Consider the following 17,330-nt stretch of genomic DNA (forward strand, 5'->3'; position numbering starts at 1 on the left):
TCTAAAATCGAACTTTTCTGTCGGCCATTGACAACCAGCTTATCGGCGTGTCAAACATCGATACGGAATATCATTACGAGCGTTGAGTGAGTCACGGTTTAATCACAAAACCGATCCGTTCGTAAAGTGTTGCAATTGGACTAAAAAAAAAGATAGACTGTATAATTATTGCAGGCAGTAATAGTGGAGATCTATAACCGGTATATGTGAGAAGTTATATATATATGTTATGAATAAATTATAATAGATTATATTCTGAAAAGTACATTATGTGAGTAAAAAAATCTTCACTGTTTAATATATATTTTCCATTACGAGATAATGTATGCTCGAATAGAAGAGGAAGAAATATCCGCTGTAAAATTATAAAGTTCTCACTCAATTTACTTATACTAAAATTTCAATATATGTATTAAAATATTAAATTGCGTTATAAAAGATAATTATATATAAAAATTACGGTATGATATATACAATTTATAAAATTTTAATTTGTAAAATATATATTTTTATAAATTGCCTTTGATAAATTATTCTTTTAATATAATTTATATTTTTTAAATCAACTTAAAATTCTTTTTAAAATCAAGAAAGAGTACAACACACACGAGTGTGTTATCACAAAAAGTAAAAAAAATAGAAAGATGAAAATATATTTTATTTCCACCAAATATATAATATTTCCTTTCCGAGAATCGTCCAGACTTTCGCTCGTTGAGAATTCTCGAATCAGAACCCTCATGGTAGAACCGGAAGCAGAATGCGGATCTGCTACGCGCCCGATCGATGGAAGCTCGCGATTAGAGAGAAGTGCTGTGGATTTTTCCGGGCGTAATCGCGCCTTCATCAAGCACACTCTGCTGTATTACATTAATGATATTGATTCAGAGAAACACAATCAGAACCCCGTCGCTCCTCTCTCGTCGCTACGAACCTACCCCTCTGACCATTCTTGTGGTCGCGTGTATAGTACGTCGTGTTTGTGTGTGTGTGTTATTTCGCGAACACACCCACACGCGCGCGCGCGCCCGCAGCCTTTGCTCTACGTATCTTCATTAGACAGCAGAAACGAACGATTCCTTATTAATATCGGGTGAAGGTTGTTTTTCGCCAATCTCCCTCTCGCCCTCCCGTAACCCCTCATTTACACACTAATGTCCCTTCTTATTTTCCACGATGCCCTCGTAGATCCATCGTTTGATACTTAGTTTGCCGAGCTTGGATCAGCGATTTTGCAGAACAATAAGATAAAAAAAAACGGCTTTCCGTAACGTTCCAAAGATCCACGTCCTTAATCTTTCTCAGTTACAGTTGCTGCTTAACGTATGATAATTTATTTTGTGTACATGTATTTAATGGTTTCGTAAAGATGTATGGTCTTCTTCGAGTAATGTTTTAAGATAACTCACTGGGGCAAAATTCGTGATGGTTATTACTTATAATTACGCGAACATCCTGGACGTGGATCGCAGGATCGTTAATTGAGGGTATTAATACAATTGCATATAACGCGATATTTTTCGCGAGTAATTCGAGAAAGTATGTGACGTTATAAAAAATTAATACTATCATTCGACCGCCACGATTAATTAATCGGTACGTGAATCAGATATATTCGTATATCAGATTATCGTAATTAATGTTTCTCTCGTTGGTGGATACCGGTCTTCGTAGAGTATATATGTCTTTCTACGCATATCTTTGTAAAAAAAATATCCTTTCCATATTTGAAAAATTATTTTTCATTGCTTTCAACGCTTTATCAAATAACATTCGAACGATTCCTACATCTGTATTTTTCTTAATTGCCCGGCATTAATAGGTAACATTAATCTAAAAGTCCCGCTTATCTCTCTATTCCGTATGACGGTAGTTATTATACTCGTGTGATCATTTTATAAAATAACGACGACGTCTCGCGCAAATATTCGCGATACGATATATCATGTTACGAGGATATCGCATTCGGATTCGTGTCGCAGAAAACGTCTAAATGCAATCTGTAAATGAATTTCCCAAAGTAAATAATAAAGTATCTGAAAACATCGTAAATCTCGCGGGCCGGTCCGCGTCATAAAACGCGCCTCGGCGCTCCACCTCGTTGCACAAGTGGAGAAAGTTCCCTAAATCAGAGAGAACGCCCGTATATCCCGGACCAAAAAATCGGGCACTCGCAGCTCTGGGAGAGCGCGATATTAAATCAAGGAAGAAGTTGCTGTGAAATTAAGCGTGACATAATGTCCGCTTTTTATCGAGAGATTTACTCATGAATTGTAAAATAGAAAACAGATGAGGAAAAAGATGCATCAAGAGATTAAGATTTTAAATAATAACAGTGGAAAATGTTTCTTTTAATAAATATTTATATATGCATTTATGAAATAAAAAATGCATAAAGACAGTTAAATATAGATTAATAAAGAATCCAAGATAAAAGGTCTTAAAACTTGTTTAATGTTTCAAGTGTAAAAATATGTAGGATTGAAAAAAAATTTTTATATAATTTAGTTATAAAAAAAAATGAACTTTAGCTTAGAATCTAATTAATCGCTATTCACAAAAAGATTCTTTGAAAAAAAAAAATGTTTTCTCCCGACAATGTCTCGAAGGTTGCTCGCCTCATTTTTTTCCGCGACGTTTCGAACACGTAGATATCACGGAGTCGAAGAACCGGAGATCGCAACGGGCGATTTTAAATGCGAATGCTGCGTGTGTCGGAGAAAGAGAAAAGGAGAGAGAGGGAGAGAGTCGGTATGTGTCGGAGGCCCGGGTCCCGACAATTCGCGGAACGATTAATCATATTAATTGCACGTAGCCGGGCCCAGCCGCCGTTCGGGGCCTCGCGAAGTTAAGCTGCTTAATTATAAATTGTAATTAGCGTTCTCGCGCGGCCACGTAGTCTCGATTAATTAACAGAGTGTCCCTTTCGTTCCTGTGACGCTGCGGGCTATTAATTATTAATTGCCCAGACGAGCAGCGTGCATCCGGCTGTCTCGAGTGACACTTTGCTTGCCCGAATCTCTCTTTCTTTTAACACGTGGCACGCACAATTTTTTCTTCCTTCTTTTTAGATTATTTTCTAGACACAATCGGGACGAAGAAAGATAGTTCCCAAGCATATAATTAGAATGCAAGATTTTTAAATGATGATAATGATCTTCTGAATATCTCTCTACAATATAAGAGCCAAGGAATTTTAAAAGTTAAAGAATCTAAGATTCAAAATGCTCCGATTTTTAATTCTATAAAATCTAAATGTATTTATAACAAATAAACAGAGAATTGAATTTCTATATATATAGAATTTTAACAAAATAAGCAGAATTCTTTTCTTAGAAAGAGAGAGAGAGAGAAAGAAAAGTATTATATTAAAATTAAACTTTGTTTCAATTTATACGAGATAGTTTAATCATACATATATAGGCACACTCTGTTTAAGATTAAATATTTACAGAATTAAAAATCTTTTTTTCGATTTGAAGTTTTGTGAATTTAAGATCCAACGAGTTCACGAAACAGAATGTAAAGCTGAGGAATCTCGAATCTCCGATTTCAGGACTGAGAGAGGTTTAATCTAACTTGATAAACTTTCTCGCGAGCACTCCGTAATTTGCGGTGTACACGTATTCTCTCCCCGATACTGTATCCCCTTCGCACGTGATCTACGATGGTCGTAACCATAATAATAGTAGATCGGATCAAAAACGACCAATTAATGACGTACACTTGCCAGTTGAATCTGATGTTCAATTACTTTTGCGTTGCTGCGATCTAGAACCTTGGCGTTGGAACAATGAGGATAAGAACGTGTTCTTAGCCTGGTAATGTTTGACTCCTCCGCTCTCGAAGGTTAATGCGATCGACTGATGACTTGCTCGAGACACGGTGTAGATTAAAAATCTGTATAACTGCAGGCTGAGGCCTACACCGAAACGATCTCGAAAGTGATACTATAACACGGTATATCGCTAAAGAATAATTTATCGCAACCGATGCCGTCTTATTCATGTTTAATAGGCTTCTATGAGTGTTTCGAAAAAATGTTCGTTAAGGCATGCGCGTTATCGTTATTATAATAAATTAAAGGAAACGTTTATATTTAAGCAATCTAATTTAAACTTATAAATTTGAGACAAGATATTATTAGAAAAAAAATAATGCAAAGAAGGAATTATTTCAATTGTCATCAAACTAAATTGAAATGAGAACGTGCATTATACATGTATATATATTGCAGACATTTTGTAAAATCAAAAGTTTTTTTTTATAAAAATATTTGGTTTTATCATAAAATGCTAAATCTTTTTGTATTTTTTTTTTTTTTTTTAAATGTTCAGTCTTTTATAAAAAAAATTATTTAAAAATTTGCAACACATACGTATATAATTAAACAAATTATATTAAAAAATTGAAAAATAATCATATTTATCAACATCAATATATTGAAATTTTATTATTAAAAAAGAGCATTCAGGTAGACGGATTGTTTACATTGCAATCATTTATTTAAGTCATGTCGAATTAAGACTTCCTATCAATTAGAAAGTATGATCCGGAAAGTATGATATTTCACGTAATCTTGTAGGACACACATGTAGAAAGAGAGGCTCTATCTATATTTCGTGAACCATTGATTTCATAGGGACAAAGTTTCGTGCGCGGACTATAAATGCGGCTGCGCATAATCGCTGCAAATTAAGGAATTCGAGTCGCGAACGTACAAAGCAGGCTCGACTGGCCGATTAATTGGCCGGCTTGATTGCCACTTGCCGTCGCTAAGCGCTAGGTTGTAAACACTCAGCCCCGTTAATTGTCCAACCACGAGTGTCGTGCGACTTGTTGTATTCTTTGAGTTGATAATTAAGCTTACAGTTGGATTCGTATGAGCGTATCGGACAACTATTAGCGACATTTTAGCATCTAATTTTTGAGACAACTTAAACGGATAAATACGCTCTTGCGTGAATATGAGACCAAGATAAAATACTTATGATTTATTTATACAAAAAATAGGATTTTATATAAAAAAGTAAATTATATAATTATGTAAGATGTATAGAGAATATTTACTATAAATGTTATATTTGATGTCTGCAAATTATTATTGAATTGATATTTTATTGAAGAATATATATATTTGATTGATGATCTCTTCAAATTATATATACGACTGCAGTTGAGTTAAAATTTGTAAAAGCTAAAATCAGTTTAAAAGTTCTTGCAGGATGTATTTGAAATCATACATTCTTTCACATATCGAATATTTGAATAAGTTTAATTAACATACATATCTTTGTAATAATAGGAATGTAAATTTTTTTGTCCTTCATGGAAATGCATTCTTTTGTGAATACTGTGTTTATTCGTGCACGATGTGAAATAATCATCTGTATTCGAACTTTTTTGGACAGACCCTCCATTATTTGTAGCTTTCTTAACCAGAGTTACATTTTTCATTTTTCACAGTATATTAATAGTTTTGCTATTATCGTTTTGCATGCATTCTGCATTTAATAGCTGTCTATTTGTATAATGTTCGAACTATTTATTGGCGTATTAATAGTATTCAACTATCGTCTATCATTTATAAAATCGACCATCGTTTGCGATCCCTAAATAATCTCGAATCGCTATCATATATTTAATTTCGTGATTGGCTACGAAATTTTCGATAAAAAATGATACAATATACACAAATTATTGATAAAAAAGTTACATGTATTTTATTATCGTTCTAATTATATCTTCTCTATTATATTTTCTGTCTAATGCACGTATGTATTTGTATATTGTTATAAATTTATGATTGGATATAATGTAATTGTATATAATGTAATTGAATATAATATAATGGCAAGATAAATGTATTTTTACTTTCATAAAAGATATTTTCTTTTAAATATATTTTTTCTATAATATTTGATTACGATAATTAAATAACATTACAACAAATTAAAATAAATAAATAGATAAAATCACAGAACTCTGTACCTACTGTTCTCTCTTAAAATAATTTTTTCCTACGCTATGCACACACACATACACACACACACACACATACTCATCTTAAGACGCATGGTTAGTTTTGGCGGAGATTTACAAACCGCCGTTATTTAGGATTTATTTCATCAAGCTCTTCTCTCTTGAAAACACTCAAAACTGACTAAGCGAGATTGTAAACTAAAGAAGTAGAGAATATTACTCGAAGTCCATCATATCCATTAGTGTTTAAATCGCATCACTGAATCGATTTCCTGAATATTAAAAAGATATCATGTTCGAAATCTTTAAAAAAAACATAAATAAAGCTTTAAATATGATGAAAATTTGACTAAAAAAGAAGAAGAAGAAGAAGTAAGAAAATATTATCAATTTTTATTTATAGTTATTTTAAAAATGAATATATATATATATATATATATATATATATATATATATATATTGCAATTCCCTAGAAATATGGTAATCTTTATAAAGCTATCATTATACTTGGATCTTATCATTTTTTTTTTATTTTTTCCTTTAACAATATTAATTTAACATCTTTTAAACATCTTATTACTTTTGAATTTCTGTTTTTATTTTTTTACATTATAATAATAAATCAAAACTTACAAAAAAGATAATGCGCAAAAATTATCTGTAGTAATCGAACGTAATTACATTCAATATATAAAATAGCATGACGCACTTTTTCTCCAAATGGCATCACGTTCGTATAATCAATACAACACAGGGACCAGAATCTCGTAATTACGCTCGCGTGACCTCCGTGCAGTAATTAAACATACCGCAATTGATTTCTCGGTATAACGTATGAATCGATTATTTCTTTTCCGTTCTTACCGACGATTGTTGATATTAATCTTGAATGTTGATTCTTGAAAAGCGACCACGTCGAACGATGGATTAAAGACTGCCGAACGTTTTGAAGACTACCTGGATTATCTGGAGCAAGGTCGGAGATCTACGAGACGGAATAGAGATTCCAGAAAAAAACATTAGTCAGAACATTGCGGAGACGCGACACGTCTCTCTCTCTCTTTCTTTTTCTTTCTCTCTCTCTTTCTTTTTCTTTCTCTCTCTCTCTCTTTCTCTTTCTCTTTCTGTTTCATATGCATTATCCAAAGGTGGCGTAATGAAGCCGGGCACGGTTCGGAGCGGTGTTAATTGACGAGGAGACGATTACGGCATGTTACGCGAATAAGACGCTTCGTCAGTCATAACCATGCGTCATTAGGCTGCATCATTCGAAGGACGCGCCGATCATCGAAGAAGCGCAACCGTACCATAAATCTGAAATCGTAAAAAAAATCGCACGAAACTGGGACAGAAGTAAACCGAGCGAGCGTCGTGAATTCAAGGTTGCATTTACCTTCGTTGTCCTCAAGCACAACTTCGCTTCGATAATGCTGCAAATTTCCGCATAAAACTGCTATTATTAACATCATGGGAATTGAGAAGGACTCATCACCAATCATTATTCTAAATGATTAAAAACGTGAATAGACAAATGGGTCCATCTTTGAGAGCCTTAAGCCTCTCGATCGTTTTATTCACGCGCGAGTTTTATTCTCGAGGAGAGAATTGCGAGGTAAAAATAGAAGATTGGCGGTCGCCGCAGAGCGCCGATCCATCGACCGCGATTAATTTCGATGAAAGAAAAGAAAAAAAGAAGCAAGACGAATCGTGAGGATTGGAACATGAGAGCCGGGAATGCGGCTATAATATTTAAAAATAGAGAAGATGCGAAGTGTTGTGCGTGCGCGTGTGTGTATGGGACGTACGTGCGTGCGCGCGCGCGCATCAGGGAGACATAATAATTCCCGAAATTAAACCGAACATTGCGGCGCTGCGTGGAAAGTACTGTTCGCTGGCAAATTCGAAACGTTTCGCAACAGGTGTGGCGGAAATTCGGCGCGTCCACGGCTGTAACTTAAGCCGCGCAAGATGTGTAACGCGCCGAGACACTTGTTGCCAACAAGTTGGAAATTTACTATGTTTTAAGCAAAAATGATCCATGGCGATTTAGACGTGATCTTATTAATCCCAAACACTCGTAGAATTCCTCTCGAGAGAATCTTTCTTAATATATATTTAACAAATTTTCAAGAGACTTACATAAAAGATTTTATTTCTTAACTTAAAAGAAAAACATTGCAAAGATTAATTCATTATGCTTGACAGATTGGATTCTTATATAATATCGATAGAAGTTTTTATATCCCACAGTCGCGACCACAGTATATGCGTAATCAATTAACTCTAATCATGCGAATAGAATCAATAACAAAAATTAAGTTTCTGTTGAAAGTTATTTAAAAAATCGATAAAATATAGATGAGAAATATAATGAGAACGTGGGAACACTGTTTATCAATCACATCGGTCGAACAATTTTGAGCTAAGCACAAGAGTATAATTAGTTCTTACGCGTTACAAAATAATCCACAAGAATGTAATTAGTAGTTTGCGTGTTACAAAGACCATTTGCTTCGAGACTATAAAATATGTGTGATGTGTCGTGTTGCACGCATTGATTTCCATTGATTTCTACAATGTGTATAACAGGTAAACCCTCAGACATGGATTTACATATCTGACAGTACAGGCTTACTTTATTAACTAAGCGTGCCAGTTTTTGCTGTAATAAACGACCGCTAAGATAATTAACGACCGCGATGCTAGGTATTACTTTGAAAAAAACGCCTATTTCAAGCGCAAAATACACGCAACCGGTATTCGCACAGATTAAAGAGAGTACTTACGGTACATGATTTTTAAACGATATCGATATAACACATCCATCTATGTTAAAAATTATCATAATTAAATTTAAGATCGTAATATTTTGTTAATCAATATATATATTTTTATTAAAATATTTTTCATTAACATAAGATTTATCCTCTTATACTTTATATTATAGATTTTATATTTTTAATAAATCGATATGTTATATTGAAATAAAACCATTCTAATGTTCCAATCGGCAGCAGCTGCGGAAAAAAAGAAAGGAGCGAACGATGCGCGGGAAACGAGGATTTTCTAAAATCAGACTCGGTATTGTGTGAAATTGCTCTTTCGTGACGTTACCGGTGGATCCGATGGCGCTAATTGGGCAACGATTTCTACGAATTGAAATTACATTGTAACGATCACGAGACACGGTGCGCTTCCGCGTGCGCCGAAAAGAGCTCGCGCGCTCCTTTCCCACAGGAACCGTTCGCGCATAAAAGGCCAAACGATGAAATAATTGCTGGGAATCGTTAATTCTCCCTGTAACACACTTAGCAATAAAATCATTTACACCCGACCGACCGACCGGCCCCGTCCGTTTATTATGATCCATAGAAATCGCTTTCTCTCTCCCCGCCGTGACTTTCGGACGACCGTGTTCATCGGTTTTTGCCGGATCACTTGGCCTTACGTTACTTTAAACAAGATTTTCGTGACTCTCGATCACTTGATCTTACGTGTTTCGCATCAAAATCATCAGAGAATTGTCGAGAAAAGGATCTTTCGATAAAAAAATAAGATTAACAGGATCCATAAAATTATAATAAAAAGAAATGAGACATATCAGATGCACATATTCGAAATATGTAAAAAAATGTTAGAATTTAATTATAAAATATTTAAAAATTAGTTTTAAAAAATTTTTATTTTTTTTTATCTGCTAAAGAATATGTTTGTGTATGTGATCAAAGTCAATTTAATTTTCAAAAAATAATTTGAATTAACAAAACTCATAAATTCAAAAACTCATTAATGCAAATGCATTAAATTGCTTATACGTAAGCCGAGATGTGGCTTTCACAAAAGGTATTGTAGAGAACTTCTAACTATTATAGAAACATTCCTCATTCGTTTAACGTGGGAGGTCCTGAAAATATTTTTCCCGCATCACATTCCAGTACCCGGTATAAATTCATTAAACAATCATTATTAAAATATAATTAAGGTAAGAAAATATAATTGAGATTAAGAATAAAGATATAATTATTAAGTATATGAGATATAATTATTAAGTATAAAGTATATGAGATATAAAAGAATTCTTGTCATGTTCTCATAAGTATATTATTTCCGCGTTATAATACGTTTGGCATGAACGTTCGTTAATGCTCGAATAAATTTCAACCTTAAAAATCGCCGTGAACTAATTACTAATATGGCTTAAGTTCGCAGAAGTCATTAACACTGTGGGCGATCGCTCACGTTTCGCTTCGTGAAAAAGTTCGGTACCGTTATTCATGGCGACGCGATCAAAACGAGTCGCGTTGGCACACACGATACACCAATTAATTTTTCAGCAGTAAATTCATATCGTTTTTAGACGCGATCGCCAACGAAGCGGCAATTCTGAGTTGTTTCTAAACGTGAGTATCGATGAGAAGCCATAAAGAACATATTTTATAATCTAGCGCAATTTGATATAAAATGAACTTTGTGACTTGCCATACAATTTATTTGTCTTTTCAACTTTCTTTTTTGTTTCTTCAATGTATTCACAACTTTATAAATACAAATTAATATTATTGTAATATTTATTACAGTAATATATAGTATATAGTATATAGTATAATATTATAGTAATTATTATAATATTTATTTTTAGAGAGATATATTTAAAATATAAATTATTCTCTATAAATATGCGGAGATTGATTGCAGATTAAAATATATAAAGATGCATAAAGAAATAAACCAGTTTTTTTCATTGTTATTCTACTTCATAAATTCATCGCTGTCAAAACTGATGTAATTTTTCACCTTTAGAATTATACATGATTGCGTATAACTATTACATCCTACTTTGAAAAACGAACAAGTCGACACGACAATTACACTGCCATATAAATAAATACGTATGAGTATATTATTAACACCTATTACGTAATAATTACAACAGTGCCATATAATGGTCCGATAGAAAAAAAGCAATCGCGTCTGCGGGATTTAACTGACGAAGCGACGATGCGTACTCAGAAATTCAGGTTTATTAGTGCATGCCACGATAATTTATTGTTCTTCCCTTCGTTCGGAATTACGCAATGGCCGGACAAGCAACCGAGCCTCGTGAAAACGTCTCTGCCGGACGTGCGTACTTTAATTAAACGCCGCTTCCGGTCTGTCATTAACTCGCTCGCTTACCGGCCAACGACGATTAGAGCGCGACGTTCGCGCGAGTACACGCAATGTTGCCAGAAACAGATTCGGTTTTTCTAGAAGAAAAAAAAAATATTGTAGGGAGTCATTATTTAAAGGGAACTTTGGGAATTTTCTATGAATTGTTCAAATTTTTGGGGAATTGTTTTATTTTCTTTTGCACCCCTGGAATAAGTTAATAAAATGAAGCTTTAATAGTTTCTTTATTTTACGTATTGAAATATGTGACAATATATTTAGGAGTATATAAAAAAATAAAGAAAATGCATTGCAATTGCATAATTTTTTGTTGGCTGCCGTGTATAACGCAGTTTTACGCGCTGTTTATTCCTACATTTTATGCGCAAATTATGCTAGTTGGTCTTTACGATAGTTAGTGCACCGTGGACATTTCTGGCAGTTACCGAGTGACACTACTGCCAATACTACGTCAGCATGAAACAAGTTATTCATTCAGAGAGATAATGATGAGTACAGAATCAATAGCAGTAGAGAAAAAGAGAGCTCATCTATACGTTTTCCGAGCAAAATCATTACTTACACAATAATGTGCAATTAGACAGATTATATCTTTCGAGCACAAAAAAATTCCTTCAAGTAAATATGTATAATCACCGTTTTAATAGCTTAAAGATATTAATTTTTTAAAGAAGAGTTCGTCATCTTTTCCTGTATCTTGAAAATATTAAAATGCGATGTATTGAATCCTCTCTTTTTTCAATCTATCCGTGTCAATCGTATAATTACCGAGTTCATGAGCGATGCACCTACTATTTTGCAAATCATTAATAATCGTCGACGCAAGCACCAATTTTAGCGACGTTTTCCGTCTGTATTGTGTTTTAAATTGTTTATTTCTTCGTTTCGAGGGCGGAACGGCGCTTTGCGCGATATTGTTCTAATTATAACGTTGCAATCAATGAAAAGCATCGAGCATTTTCGCGAGCAAAAATGCATTTTTTTTTAACTTTTTTAGACTCTTTGAATTAATTTTAATTTTTACATTAAATCGGAATGACCTCTATTTATGATATATTTAGGGCTGCTCAATTTATACTAGTTTTACATCTTATTTTACTCATTCGATTAAAATTTTAAAAGATTGAAATTAAATTTAACATTAAAATTTAATTCAATTTCACTTCAAACTTAATTCAACCAATTTGCTTTAACAGAGATTCATGTGACTTCCTTCTTCTTATATTTCTTCAAATATAGATATCGATTTTAGATAAAGTCACGCATATATATTGTCTACATTCAAAGTGTCATTCCACATATTTGGCTTGGGTATCGAGCAGTTATTAGGGAGAGCAACCTGTAAAAGTCAATGATTTATAGATATTTCATATTTGTCCCGTGATTGCTCATCTCTCAGATGGAGAGTTTTGCGAAAATATCGAAACTCGAAAAGAGGAAAAGACGACATACCCAAGACACGAATCCAGTTTGATCCAAGTTGCGATAGTCTTTAAATGCCCGGTACACTTTTCTCGCGGCCGCAGGCGACTCTGGAGTTTCTCGTCACTTCCTCGGAGCACGCGCGCACCACACCACCTTTTTACTTATTTTTCTTCCCTTCCTCCGAATTCTCGTCGATTTTGAGTTGATTGAGTCGATTGCGATCCTCGACGAATCACATCGTCCCGTTTAATCTGTGATGCGTTAACGCGTTGGACGCATGAAAAACTACTTTCTGTAAGAAGTCTTTAATATTCGCACGATTTGCGATCTCGATTATTACGCGAACCACCAACAACTTATACGCGTCTCACGTGTGTCAATAGCTCGCGGATGGTTGCAAAATCCTTATGAAATGTCCGTTCCGGATGTGCTCGGTAATAATCACCGAGCAAATCCCGTAATCGTTTCCACGCTCACGTCACGCCGATAATCCAAGTTAATGATATAATCGCTCGTCGCATTCGACGCGTTTCACCGCGCGCGCTCTTCGTCGCCCCTTCGTAGACACGGCACGTAAAACGCAGCAAGATTATTACCTCGACGACGAGTATCGGTAATTGCGAAAAGGAAATCAGTCTCGAAATGATCAGACCGAAGCTGTCGCTTGTTCCCAGAAACGATTTTCGCGCGAATTTCCAAAATGGCGCCGACTCGAATCTCGTCGATTCCCGATTATCGCTCTCATCGAATTGATTCTTTCCTCACCGGGAACTCGTAGCACGGATTCGTTTCCGGACGAGTCGAGAAACACGCGTCTCTTTGGATGCTCGAAGGAACGGCGCGCGTGACGTTGTCCTAGGTCGCGAACGATCGATCACTCACGTGGCGAGTACGATGACGGCGTCAAAACGTGTCGGTCCTCTTGGACCGCGTTAAGAAATCGATGGCAAAGTCGAAGCGTCGAATCGCGTCGCACTTATATGTTCCGTTTCCAGGAGTTTGAAACGTCAAATTCGGTCAGAAAGATTCTGGCCGCATATTGTCAACTTATACACACGAGTAATGCACAAATATGTCAAAACTCTAATGCAGCACAAAGTTGAAAACGATGTCTCGTCTCTCGAAACGTGCAAGAAATACTCGAGATGAGTTGTAAAGATTCTCTAGACGACGTTAAAATCATTAAAGACACTACACTTCTTTTCCATTACGAATGACTCGACAAATAATCAAAGTCACGTGAATACGATGTTACATTATACAAGTTTCTTTTCCACTCGCATAAATTAGCGCTACATCAATGAAAATGACAATCAATGATATATGACTTTATTTAACGATCTCCCTTTTACGATGAAATCATCGAAAATGAAAGATCCGCGTTATCCCGAAACAACGTCAATCTCTGTCCAAACTCTAAAGAGTAACGCGTCACCCCCTTCACTTTCTCTCAATACGTTCCTCTCGGACCGAACTCATCATCGCGTTCTCCAAGTTTTGCGCGCGCGTTCGGTACCGCGCATCAAAACACAAAGTAGCGGGCCGCAAACCGCCTTCGCGACTCGCCGAGTCCCTCACCGAGGTGGCGGCTAATGATCCGCGCTCGGGATCGCCGATCGTTTTTCCGGGCGCGGGAGGTCGCGGAGGTGTCCCGAATAAGGGTTGAGGAATTTGCGCGCGCGCGCGCGCGCCCCTATCCTATCTCGCGATGCTGCGCTCGACTCACGTGGCGGCCCGGTCTGAATCTCGTCGGCGGTGACCACTTCCTCGGGCCGTCGACCAATCGGCTGCACGCCAGGACGCCTCGAGCCACGATTGCGGATCCTCGACTGTGTTCGGTCGCGGTCGGTAGCAGTCCGTCTCCGTCGCTCTCACGTGCTCGCCGCGCGTGTATACGTGCGTGTGCCGCGTGGTTGGCGGCGGCGGTGACGGCGGCGACCGACGACAGCGGCAACGGCAGCGGTGGCGGCGATGACGGCGATGACGGCGGTACTCCAATGTCCGTAACCACTTTCCGAACCGATCCGGAGCAGCCCCGAGGGGGCAGATCGCCGCGGCGACGCCTACGACCAGGACGACGTGGACGTCCAGGACTGGCCGTGGTCCTGGTACCGCTTCTTCCGATCACCGCACGCATGAAAGCACGCGCTGCCTCGCATCGAGCGTGCGCTTCGTCCAGCGTCCGACACGATACTACCTCTCTCCCCTTCCTATCTGTCTTTCTCGCTCTCCCTACGCCCCCTCCATCGCCGCCGCGTTCGCTCCGTCTCCCTCTGATCGCGATCCCCGCGAGTAGGGAGGACGCGGAGAGAGAGAACTGCTCTCTGGTAGCCGCTCATTAAACGCCGCGGTGACGTCAAGAGCAACGATACTCTCGAAATTCGCGAGGGAGAAAGAGAGACGGCGTTTGTTCGCGCCTCTCGCTGCGTAATTGATCCCGGTGCGCGCGATCATGATTGATGAATAGATAACTAAGGCTTAGGTTTGAGGATTTAACGAAAGTGCGTGAGGAAAGGTAGCGGAAGCTTTTACGTTTCGTAAAATGAGGATGACGGTCGTTTCACCGAGTACTCGCTTCTTGATTTGGCAGCTAAATAGTATGATTATGCGATTCGTGCGACAGTATGCAATTAGCAAGTTATTTCTGCTTAAATTATATACTTGTCTCGATTCTATTCTTGATGGTTTACGTCTCTGTTTATTTTCAACACATCACGTCAGCTGTTCTCCTTTAGATAGAATTGTATGAAACCTCATGATATCCTGCCTTGGGTTTAATATTTCAGATAGAATCTCGAAAAAGTAGTTTGCAATTGATAGTCGAATCTAAGTGTTGTCCGAGCGTAACTCGTGCGAACACTTACTTCTTCGTGTCCTCTTGTCATTAAACACTTTGCGCTTTTCCTTCGCACATGTCCGTTTACGTTTATTAGCGTACAGTCTTCGTCAAAAGATTACCTCGGAGTTGCATATCATATGCATTTGTAAAACAAACATTTCGTTGACGTCAGGAACCCCGATTAGTGTGACATAATTCGCACAGACAACAAACAATCTAATTGACATAGTTGCAGAATAGAACTTTGTAACAGATGTTATTGATCATTCGAGAATAAAAGTAAAGTGAATGAAAAGGTCATACAATTGCTTGGATATCTTGCAACTATGCATGAAAAATTACAGGAACATAAAATTATAGTCCATGCAGTTTCATTACGACACTACTTTATCGAATGTAAAATTTCTCATGATATACATATCCCATCATTTATTAATCAAATTTCTAAAATACACAGCCTGAAAAATAATACATTAACACATTTACTGAACGTTATCATTTCTTGGATATTTTTTAGACACCTCTACATATCATTTAGACATATTATTATTAGATATCTGTCACTGTGTCATTTTTCTAAAATCAGAAACTGAGAAGAAAAGTGTATAAAGAAATCGCAAAATGTTTGCGCGAATAATTTCGACGTCGCAAAGTTGACGAAAATATGCGAAACGCGAGGTGGCGTCGCTCGCGGAATCCTGCGGACGACATTAGTGATAGGAAGTGCGATTCTAATTCGCGGAAGAGCGTCGGGACGCGAGCGATGAACGCCGTCGAGAGAGGAACGTCGTCATGGGTGGTCCGTCTAAAACGTCCGTAGCTACTTGGAAATGGATTTTGCCGTTGCGCTCGCGCGACGTCCACCGCTATTTAAAGATGAGATGTACAGCCCCGAGAGGCTGTATTCTTTTCCTCGCACTTGTCCCCCCGTCCCTCCCCACCTCCTCTCTCTCTCTCTCTCTGTCTCTCTCTCTCTCTCTCTCTCTTCCTTTCTTCAGCACGTGACTCGGACCGATGGAAAACGCCGTGAGTGCAAAGACACCTTTCACGCGATACCATCGTCGGCGGTAATCAACGGGGCGAAAGGTCCCGGCACTTAAAGGCTCGGTTTCGTCTTCGGGTTTTGTAATGAGAGGCGCGGCGGCGGCCGCGAGAGTCGTGTATTTATTTTCAATAAACGTATCCTGCGACGTCCGGCACGGATCGAAACGAGTTAGATGCTTGCGAACGCGCGAATGTAGATGTTAACGACGAGTATCAGTCACGATTAGGGATAATATTATTATTGTCAAGCGCACGTAGTCATGTGGAATATCAACGAGTGGAAATGTGACCATGTCTCCTTCTCTCTCTCTCTGTCTCTGTCAGTCGGACGCGACGCTTTCTTTATTCACTTAAATTTGTGAATTTTGCCGTGCGGACACCTACACGCTCGTTGAATTTACCTTACGATCCATTTGTAAGAGAGAAGTGTACTTGCAGCTGAGACCTCGGTTTTGTCGATGACTCTCTTTATAGTTCACGTTCGATTAGCCGTATCGATGTGTGCTTAGTGCAATAGGATCGATTATAATAAGAAAATGTTTTTTTTTTACGCGAGATAAGTTATTTCTGCAGCACAAAATATTATTACATGGTAACAATATTTATTTATATTACTATACCAGTTGAAGTGTTGATTCGTGGATATTAATATTTAAATATCCATGTACGCGAAATTCATGGGATGTTTTCATATTATTTTTTATATAAAAATAATCCGACATTTTTAGCTATATTTTAGTGTTATTCGGAATCTTTTCGGAAACGAAGTAATCGACACGCGTTGGACGAATTTTCCTGAACAAATGTAATTTGGCAGCGGTTAGTAATATAAAACCGACATTTATAGAAGCTTACGTTAACATGACGTAAG

General features: G+C 37.2%; 1 protein-coding gene across 5 annotated transcripts in view; it reads right to left on the reverse strand.

The window, feature by feature from the left end:
• Nucleotides 1-17,330, reverse strand: part of LOC105258322 (zinc finger homeobox protein 4) — a 315,292-nt gene that overhangs the window by 254,046 nt on the left and 43,916 nt on the right. For 3 of the 5 annotated variants that reach the window (XM_025408209.1, XM_011269525.2, XM_025408213.1), the window contains exon 1: nt 12,604-14,754. The exons of 1 other annotated variant lie outside the window; for it this stretch is intronic. The gene's annotated coding sequence lies outside the window, so the exon portion shown is untranslated. Of the gene's footprint in view, nt 1-12,603; nt 14,755-17,330 lie in introns of those variants that run through there. One more of the 5 variants, XM_025408210.1, reaches the window with a different exon arrangement.

This window comes from Camponotus floridanus, unplaced genomic scaffold, assembly GCF_003227725.1.
Source record: "Camponotus floridanus strain SB8 unplaced genomic scaffold, Cflo_v7.5 scaffold2, whole genome shotgun sequence".
Lineage (NCBI taxonomy): Eukaryota > Metazoa > Arthropoda > Insecta > Hymenoptera > Formicidae > Camponotus > Camponotus floridanus.